Below are 10,822 nucleotides of genomic sequence, written 5' to 3'. Positions count from 1 at the left end.
CTCATTTTAAGTTTACGTGAGGAGCTTTTAGCACCCACAACTGATTGAAGTTAAAAGGATTATTTGATGTCCTGCCTTGCTGGTTCTTAACTATCATCATGACAAGACTTGGTTTGTTATTGCACTGTTTTGGAGTAGGCATATTTGAATTTCTGGGCTTTTATATGGTTTTTCCAGTAGTCATACATGGAGGTGAATGTTGGGCCACGAAAAAGGCTGAGCGCTGAAGAATTGATGCTTTCGAATTGCAGTGCTGGAGAAGACTCTTGAGAGCCCCTTGGACAACTAGGAGATCAAGCCTGTCAATCCTAAAGGAAATCAACCTTGAATAGTCATTGGAAGGACTGAAGCTGAAGTTGAAGCTCCAGGACTTTGGCAACCTGATGTGAAATCCAACTAATTGGAAAAGACCCTGATGCTGGGAAAGATTGAGGGCAGGAGGAGAAGGGGGAGACAGAGGATGTGATGGTTGAATGGCATCACCAACTTAATGGGCATGAGTTTGAAAAAACTTCGGGAGATAGTGAAGGACAGGGAAGCCTGGTGTGCTCTAGTCCCTGGGGTTGCAAAGAGTCAGACATGACTTAGTGATTGAGCAACAACAAATATGAATGTGTGAGAGATATTTTCTCAATGCTGTTTTTTTCAACTGTTCAAAATTTAAACTTTGAGCTCAGAGTTGACATCAACTCGCTTGCTAAAGCTCAATTTACTGCCTTTCCTAATTTGCTGCTTCTCTGGAGATTTGTGTAACACTGAAATATGAAAATGCTTGTCCTCCAAATTATATTTTCCAAAGTGGCCCAAGATCACTGCCAGGTTTCCCAGGATTTTTTCTTTTGTATCTCAATGCACTGCCCTCATACTTTCTCTCTTCATTTTATCTTTGCCTGAGACAGTGGAAGAGTTATAATAACTACCTGAGTTTTGGGGCAATTGCCAGTTCAAGTTATCCTCAGAGTTTTGCGGATTAACAATTTTATGCTGACTGTGGGTCAGCACAAGACTACACAGTCAATAGAAGCTGAAGGAAAGTCATAATAGCTATTACCTATGGTAAAATAGATTCCATTTTCCATTTATAGACCCATTACTTTCATCTGTAAACCACTGTTAAGAACTTGTACATTTATTTTCATTTTCGACCTATACTAGCTCTTGGAATAAGCAATTCTTCAAGTTTTGAATAAGAATATTAAATACTAGCATTATCTTTCAGTATGGGCAATTTTAAATGTAATTTATTACATGATATTTTAAAAATAAATATGAAATGACTTTACAATCAGAACAAAGCTATTTTAATTTTGATAAAACAAGTCTTTGCCATATTATTCTCTAGTTGAAGTAGTATTTTATGTTATACATTTTAAATATATCTCCATGGCTTTTACTTGTTGAAATATTTTAAAAGATATCTCCTTATACAAAATGCAATATATTAGCAGTTGGTAAAATTGCTCATTTTCATCACTTTTCGTCTTAACAGGATAAGGCTTGGAAATTTTAAACAGAGACATTTTTATGGCCACATTGTTTTATGGTCCCAAGACACCCCACTAATTGCTCCAGTGTCATTCATCACTTAATTGGAAAAGTATTTAATGTCTAGAAAGAAAAGTCCACTGAGTTGCCCATGTACACTTTTTAATTAATGGCAGAGAAACATATCCTGAAATAAGAACTTTCAATTACAAAAGTAGATGATTCACAGAAAAATTGATTTTTAATTTCTTAAATCTTAACTGTTAGACATTGGCAGACTTGGAAAGAATGTAGGATGCTTCCTAAAAATTAGATCTATTTTAAAAAGAGATAAAAGTTTGACTTGCCTCTGAAAGAAGGTTGATCTGAATAGTAAAACTAAGTGGAGATGAGGACCCAGTGCCCAAACTTCTGGGCCAAGAATTAGAGGAGCAAAAGTATTAGAAACTCTAAGAGGTAAACGGGAACCCAAGAGCATAGAAAATATCTCAGAGCAGACTAGAAAGACTACTAGCATCTTAGACAACTTCTTTTTCAATTGAGATGATAAAGCAATGGAATTGCAAGTGCTGAGAGATGGGAAAGGTGAGCAGACTCTCAGGCAGCATATTAGGGTCAGCACCTCCCTCTGTGAAAAAGGGAAATACCTGAATTATTTCTACAACATTTGAGGGAACCTTGAAAATGACTGAAAGAGAGCCACCAGGTTCAGAGCAGTTTCAGACAGTGGATGTAGAATAAATTTGGACACCACATCTAGCAACAGTGGGTGCGAATATATGACAATAGGATCCAAGTGGGGTGTTACCCCAGTGGAGGCTACGGATGGAGGATAATTCTGGATCTATATTCCTCTCATGCATGAGAGTCATATACAATCACTTCCAGAGAGCTCCCCACAGCAAAATGTTAAGTTAACTGAATGATACTGTTAACCTTGATACGACTGTGTTTATCTTGAACAGGTAAGATTAACACTGTATCTCTGAAAATGGCATCTCTAGACAAGTAAAACAGTTTTGTTCAATTCATTTGTGACCACAGAAACAGAATTACTGTAAATCTAATGTGGCTGAAATCCCGGAGCCTCTCTCTTGCTCAAGCCTCTTCCAAAGCTCCAAGAAGAGCTCTAGCAATGCTTTTGTAAAATTTTCAAAAGACAATTTTAGCCACAATTGCATAAGACAACTGCCTCTTTCCACTCTGACTTTCCTTTGAACACACGTCCCTTCCTGGCCCAGAGTCCAATTCAATTAAGGGTGAATTCAATTAAGTGGAAATTGCATCGGAGATACATTTAGTTTAGGCTTAATGAGATTTATGTATGTGGTTTCACATTCCCTTCCATGAAGGGTTAAGTTAGTGCTGGTCTCCAATAGTGCATGGTTAGGAGTCATATTGTGAGATGAATGAGTCATACAGTACAAGGCATTAGAAATATGTGGGCTATGGAGGAGAAACAGGTAAATATTTAAGGAGAAGACTCAGTTATCCCTTCTGCTTATTCAGTGAAGAAATTCTATTACTATAAATGCATTTGCATGATATAGAAATGATCAGAATTCGTAATTTTTTAGAGAACAAACTTGTAGGTATACCATAGAGTATGTCAGTGTAAAGAATCATGTATTTTCCATCTTTTTATAATAAATTACACTTCAACATTACATTTCTCGGTGAGTTGCAAAACTGGAACTTTTCTAAACTATCACTAATAAGTATTTCAATCACGTAAACAAAAAGCCTAAGTTTTTTTTTTTTTTTTCTGAACTCTTTACAGAAAATGGTATAAAGTCAAAGATGCATGAAGAAGCTATAAAAATGTACAACTAACATTTTAGGAAAAAAGTATTATATTGGTATGTCAGTTTATTAGTAGAAGTAATTTGTTATTACTTTCCTGAATTTTATAATGCCTGTGGCATGTACCAGATTTAATTTTTTTTAATTTTGTGAATTTCTTCTAGTTCTAAATAGTTATATGTCCAATTTTGTATTTCTAAGTTTGTATTCTTTTCTTCTCAAAAGAATAGAATCCCCTGTTCCCAATTATATACACTTCAAGCCTTCTAAACCTTGACCAGTAATATCATACTTTCTACTGATACTTGAATGTAAGCTCCATGAGAACAGGAATTGTTTTCCTTCGTTCACTGTTCTATATCAAAACCCATACAGGATCTGAAACATAAAAGGTACTCAAGAAATATTTATGAAATAAACACTGGTCACTGTTTAAATCATGCTTCCAAGATGAAGAAGCCTAATGTTTACTTTATTCTTATTCAGTAGACTTGCTCCACTCAGTTTCCTGTATTAATTTTTTCTAACAAATATCATGATGTTTATATAGAAAAGTTGTAAAAAGAAATTCCTTGAAAAATTCTAGTATTTTACAAAGGATTTACTTTCTGTAGTAGTGATGGATTCAGTTTAGAAGATATGCAAACACAAGACACCCAGGAAAGAACAAGGTGAGGAAAAAGAAAAAGGAAAAAAAAAAAAAAACTAAAGACAAAACAGGACAAATTATTACAAGAGACCTGATAAAGATGAGAAAGAACAAGAGTTGAATGTGGAAACATGGCTGAACTCAGTTTTTCTTTTCACCTTAAGAGAAACACAAAGATTTTATGTAAATATATATATAATACGAGCCAGTGTTTGTCACCACCTGACAGCGCCCTCCGACCCGACCAAGGTCCCCGCCGCCGCCGCCACCACCGGCCCTTCTCAGCCGCCCACCATGACGACCGCATCCCCCTCACAGGTGCGCCAGAACTACCACCAGGACTGGGAGGCCGCCATCAACGCCAGATCAACCTGGAGCTCTACGCCTCCTGTGTCTACCTGTTCATGTCGTGCTATTTTGACCGCGATGACGTGGCTTTGAAGAACTTTGACAAATAGTTTCTTCACCAATCTCATGAGGAGAGGGAACATGCTGAGAATCTGATGAAGTTGCAGAACCAGCAAGGCGGCCGCATCTTCCTTCAGGATATCAAGAAACCAGACCATGATGACTGGGAGAATGGGCTGAATGCAATGGAATGTGCGCTGTGCTTGGAAAGAAGTGTGAATCAATCATTACTGGAACTGCACAAACTGGCCACTGAAAAAAATGATCCCCATCTGTGTGATTTCATTGCGACTCATTACCCGAATGAACAGGTGGAAGCCATCAAAGAATTGGGTGACCACATAACCAACCTACGCAAGATGGGGGCCCCTGGATCTGGCATGGCAGAGTACCTCGTTGACAAGCACAGCCTGGGACACAGTGAGAGCTAAGCCTCAGGCTGGCTTCCCACAGCCACAGGGGTGACTTCCCTGGTCACCAAGGCAGTGCATGCATATTTGGGTTACCTTCACCTGTTCTATAATTTGTAACAAAACATCTACTTAAGTTCTTTCTTTAGTACCATTCCTTCAAATAAAGTAATTTGGTACCCCCCCAAATATATATATTATAGTATATATAATATATAATAATATTGATAATTATTATTAATAATAATTGTTATTATTATAAATAATCAGGTTTCAATTTATTCAAATAGCCAATGTATGCTATATTCTGCAGATAGATGTTTGAAAACTACCATCTTCAGCTTTAAATAATATTTACTGAGTGACAAAAATACCAAGAGGGATAAATAGTTAAAAGGGTAGGCTAACTCATTTTATGCAGAGGTGTAAAGAAGCATGAACCACATGTTGCAAAACAGAAATGCTAAATGAAGCGGTGATGTGTGGGAACTGGGCCACAGATGTTAGGATGTTACTTGTTGAGACTGGGCTCAATAGACTAGACTCAACAAACCATGAAAGTTTAAAATTTAGAGGTTCTGATACTATTAAAATATTATGACTTAGAGCTTTAAACTTTAAAATAGTAGCTCCCATTTGTTCAACTCTAATTTGAGATTATGCTCTGAATATGCTCTTTTTTTCTATGATAGTGATGATATTAGATGCAAATTCACACAAATAAAATTGATTATTTAAAATTTTAAAAACTGACTTTCCAAGTTGCTAGAGTAAATTAGTTCATTTCCTTCTCCTATCCCAGGCTTCTTGAAGTTAGTCTGTATGTCAGTGTATCACTTTCCTGGTGCCAAAAAAGTGTCTGTATTGCTTAAGTAAACCTTTATGTCCCTCTGTGTTAGTAGAATCATACACAGAGACTCTCCCTACTCTCTCCTTCTCCCCATCTCTTTCTTTTTCAAATCTCATATTTTCATGTATCTGTCTTGTAGTGTTTATGAAGTTCAGGTTTTGCATAATTTTTTATTGAAAAAAATATAGTTGATATACCATATTGTGTCAGTTCAGTTCAATCGCTCAGTCGTGTCCCTGAGTGTCCCATGGACTGAAGCACGTCAGGCCTGATCACCAACTCCTAGAGTTTACTCAACTCATGTCCATTAAGTCGATGATGCCATCCAACCTTCTCATCTTCTGTCATCCCCTTCTCCTGCCTTCAATCTTTCCCAGCATCAGGGTCTTTTCCAATGAGTCAGTTCTTCACATAGTGTGGCCAAAGTATTCCATTTCAGGTATATATAATAGTGATTCAGTATTTTTGCAGATTATATTCCATTATAGGTTATTAGAAGGTAATGGGTATAATTCTCTGTGCTAACATGTAAATCCTTGTTGCTTATCTATTTAATATATAGCAGTTTGTGTGTTAGTCCCATACCCCTCCCACCTTCCCTCTCCCCTTTGGTAACCACAAGTTCTATTCTCTATGTCTGTGAGCCTGTTTCTGTTTGCTTAATCTAATCCTTTTCCAAATAGAAATATTTCCAATGATTTATTTTGCTACTTTTGATAGTTTAACCGATCTGTAACCAATTATTCCTTAAATCTTTGGTTATACAATGATTCAAATCAACCTTGATTACACACACACACACACACACAAAACTAAACAGAGAAACAGTCTAATCATGAACTATTGGGGATCCATAGGTTAGCTTATGCAGAAGGCAATGGCAACCCACTCCAGTACTCTTGCCTGGAAAATCACAGGAACAGAGGAGCCTGGTAGGTTGCAGTTCATGGAGTCGCGAAGAGTCAGACACGACTGAGCGACTTCACTTTCACTTTTCATTTTCATGCATTGGAGAAGATAATGGCAACCCACTCCAGTGTTCTTGCCTGGAGAATCCCAGGGACAGAGGAGCCTGGTAGGCTGCCGTCTATGGGGTCGCACAGAGACAAACATGACTGAAGCAACTTAGCAGCAGCAGCAGGTTAGCTTATTTCTGCTTCAGTAAAATATGACCTAATAAAATGGAGATAATACCATCTATTGCTTCCAGGTCTGAAGTGCAAATCAGGCAATGTCAAAGTACATTGTACAAAGTACACAGTATTTAGAATTCTGTGAGAATAACGCTGTAAATATTTGAGACATCACTATTGATGATTATGTTACAAATAAGCTTTAGCCTTTACTGAACAGCTATATTCTCAAGACACACAGTGTGCTAAATAGATTACAGTCATTTTTACATTTTATCCTCAGAACTCTGAAATACAAGCATTATTATTGACCCTGTTTTACTAAAAAATAAATCAAATCTGAGATTGAAATATATTGTCTGAAGTTATAGCAAGTAAATTTTAGATACAGTAATTGAAAGCTGGTCAACCTAATTTCAAAGGATAATTTATTAATTGTTTCCCAACTTAAGATGCCCAGGTGAATTCAACTATTTCAGTACTTATGTTATTATCTTAATGTGTATTAGAAAAAAAAGTAGCACATTTAACTTAGGATATCACAGATGTGATTTTTAAGACTGAGATTATCATAGGCATTTACTTTTAAAGGTGCATTAATTTCAATATAAATATTAGATAATAGTAAAGATGACACCCAGTTCAGTTCAGTTCAGTCACTCAGTAGTGTCCGACTCTTTGCAACCCCATGAACCACAGCATGCCAGGCCTCCCTGTCCGTCACCAACTCCTGGAGTTTACCCAAACTCATGTCCATTGAGTCGGTGATGCCATCCAACCATCTCATCCTCTATCGTCCCCTTCTCCTCCTGCCCTCAATCTTTCCCAGCATCAGGGTCTTTTCAAATGAGTCAGCTCTTTGCATCAGGTGGCCAAAGTATTGGAGTTTTAGCTTCAAAGATGACATCCAGATATGGCAAAATTAGGAAAGTGGTATTTGATTGATCTGTTGTTCATCTCCAGTCACTAGCATTACTAAGAGGGTTCTATTCAGAACTGGTACTAGGGGAAATTGGCGAGTTTATAGTTAGTTTGTATTATAATCCAGAAATAGCTTATTAGAGTTGTGTTCTCATGATGCTCTTGGGTTACCATAGAACCATTCTCTATGTATTTGGAATTCATTTCCTCTTTTCAAATTTATCTGACTCATGTTCGTTATTTAAATGTAATGCTGCCTGGGAAACTATCAAGGAAGTTTCTTCTATAAGTTAACTTTTTACTGTAACAGCAGTATTTATTACCCAAACCATAGGAGTGAATAATTATGGTTATTTCAGGCATTGTGTCACAGCCAGAATGTTATTTATGAGTAGGAAAGCTAGGTCCTTCTGATGCTTCCTAAATCATGCCAAGTAATTGTGATGTCAGACTGGTTGTAAAGGTGACTCTTCTTTCATTACCAATAGAAGTCATATCACCTTGAGGTATATGTTTGTTTTATCTCAGGACAAATAAAATTTTTCCACTTAAATGGGAAGCAAAAGTTTAACAACAACTTCAAACAATTATTTAATTTTAAGTCATGTCAACTACTATGAAGATATATTGAGCATCAGTTGTGTACCATCCATTATTTTAGGCACTGAGGATACAAAGAAGTAGACACAGTCCTTACTCTTGAAGTGAACTGAAAGTAGCTTAGTCATATCCAACTCTTTGCCACCCCATGGACTATACAGTCCATGGAATTCTCCAGGCCAGAATACTGGAGTGGGTACCATTTCCCTTCTCCAGGGGATCTTCCCAACCCAGGGATCCAGCCCAGGTCTCCTGCATTGCAGGAAGATTCTTTACCAGCTGAGTGACTAGAGAAGTCCAAGAATACTGGAGTGGGTAGCCTATCCCTTCTCCAGTGGATCCTCCTGACCCAGGAATCAAGCCAGGGTTTCCTGCATTGCAGGCAGATTCCTCACCAACTGAGCTATCAAAGAGTTCTTATTCATATATTTAAATATATATATATATATATATATACACACATACACATACATATATACATATATATATATATTATTGAATGAGTGATGTGTGTGTGTGTGTGTTCTGAGATGAGATGGAGTAGGAGTATGAGAAGTAATCAGGACTAAAGGAGAAATATATAGATGACTATGTTGTGGGGCTATAAGCCCTATGCTGGCAAGCCTGTTGTGTCTCTTAGTACAGAAAAAAGGCATTATCTCATCCAGGCCAGGGATGCTTAGAGAAGGCTTCTTGAAGGAGGCATGGTTTGAGTTGAGTCTTCAGGGAAAAGTAAGAGTTAGCCAAGCAAATAAGGAAAAAGATCATTCAAGGAAGAGGGAATAGAATATGCAAATACATGGAAGACAAAAAGCTGTCACCTTTGGGAAAAAGCAAATAGGTTCATGTGATAAAGATTATCTTGAGCTGGGATTTAAACCTACACTCTTTTTTTCTACACTGTGTGATGCTATATACTCCTGATAGGCTACAGCCTTGGAGTATGCAATCAACTTAGAATATGCATGCTTGACATGGAGGCTCATGATTATTAGTATAAAGCTGATAAGCCAACTATTGGATTTAACTAACAGCTCACTATTTAGAATCCTGAATCCTTCAAAAGTATGCTAATTTAAAATGCAATGACTTGATGACATAAATCAAAGCAAGATCTTCTAGGACCCATCTCCTAGAGTAATGGAAATAAAAACAAAAATAAACAAGTTGGAACCTAACTAAACTTCAAAGCTTTTGCACAGCAAAGGAGAAACTACAAACAAGGTGAAAAGACAACCCTCAGAATGGGAGAAAATAATAGCCAAAGAAACACAGACAAATAATTAATTTCCAAAATATATAACAAGTTCATACAACTCAATATCAGAAAAACAAACAACCCAATCAAAAAGTGGGAAAAAGACCTAAACAGACATTTCTCCAAAGAAGACATACAGATGGCTAACAAACACATGAAAAGATGCTCAACATCACTCATTATTAGAGAAATACAAATCAGAACTACAATGAGATACCACCTCATACCAGTCAGAACGGACATCATTAAAAAGTCTACAAATAATAAATGCTGGAGAGGGTGTGGAGAAAAGGGAACCCTGTTGCATTCCTGGTGGAAATGTAAATTCATACAGCCACTATGGAAGACGGTATGGAGATTAGATTCCTTAAAAAACTAGGAATAAACCACCATATGACCCAGCAATCCCACTACTGGTCATATACCCTGAGGAAACCAAAACTGAAAAAGACACACATACTCCAGTATTCATTGCAGCACTATTTACAATAGCGAGAATATGGAAGCAACTGAGATGTCCATCAACAGATGCATAAAGAAACTGGTACATGTATACAACGAAATACTACTCAGCCATAAAAAGGAATGGATTTGAGTCAGTTCTAATCAGATGAAGATATCTAAAGCCTATTATACAGAGTGAAGTAAGTCGGAAAGAGAAATGTAAATATTGTATAGTGACACATATATGTATGGAATCTAGAAAGATAGTACTGATGAATATTATTTTCAGGGCAGCAGTGGAGAAATAGACATAGAGAATAGACTTATGGACATAGGGACAGGAGAGGAGAGAGTGAGGTGTATGGAGAGAGTGACATGGAAACTTATAATACAATATGCAAAATAGATAGCTAATGAGAATTTGCTGTATGTCTCAGGGAACTCAAACAGGGGCTCTGTGACAATCTAGAAGTGTGGGTGGGGAGGGAGATGGAAGAGATGTTGGGAGCCATTCTGGAACTACTGCCGGATGACAAAGTCACGGCACCACTCAAGAAGAAACTGCAAAGCGGTTTCTCTCCTGGATCGGAACCTTTACTCCTTCCTGTTTCTATGCTTTTGTTGTGGCTAATTCTGTTTCATTCTTATGGCTGGAGTTGTAGGGGCTTCCATGATGAGGTCATGAGAGTTCAGGAAAAAGAAAAATGATCCCTTGCCCCAGAGAAACATTCCAAAAATGATTACACCTACTGAGGATCCTGACTGCTAGATCCCTAACATTCAGTCAGGGAATAAGGCCATGATCATTTGGAAAACAAGCCTTAAGCCTATTGTGACCTGGCCTCATGAGGAGATTGTTAT

The 10,822-nt window shown here is 37.3% G+C and overlaps 1 pseudogene across 1 annotated transcript; it reads left to right on the top strand.

The window, feature by feature from the left end:
• The first annotated feature begins 4,231 nt into the window (after window positions 1–4,231).
• On the top strand, window positions 4,232–4,937 carry LOC145539033 (ferritin heavy chain pseudogene; annotated as a pseudogene). Its single transcript, XR_014077523.1, has one exon. The product of XR_014077523.1 is annotated as a ferritin heavy chain pseudogene (transcript).
• The last annotated feature ends 5,885 nt before the right edge of the window (window positions 4,938–10,822 follow it).

The sequence above is a fragment of the Giraffa tippelskirchi genome, chromosome 2 (assembly GCF_054371585.1).
Source record: "Giraffa tippelskirchi isolate mGirTip1 chromosome 2, T2T-mGirTip1v1.2.pri, whole genome shotgun sequence".
NCBI classification, from domain to species: Eukaryota; Metazoa; Chordata; class Mammalia; order Artiodactyla; family Giraffidae; genus Giraffa; species Giraffa tippelskirchi.
Note: the sequence above shows the minus strand (reverse complement) of the source record. Positions and strands in the feature narration are given on the sequence as shown.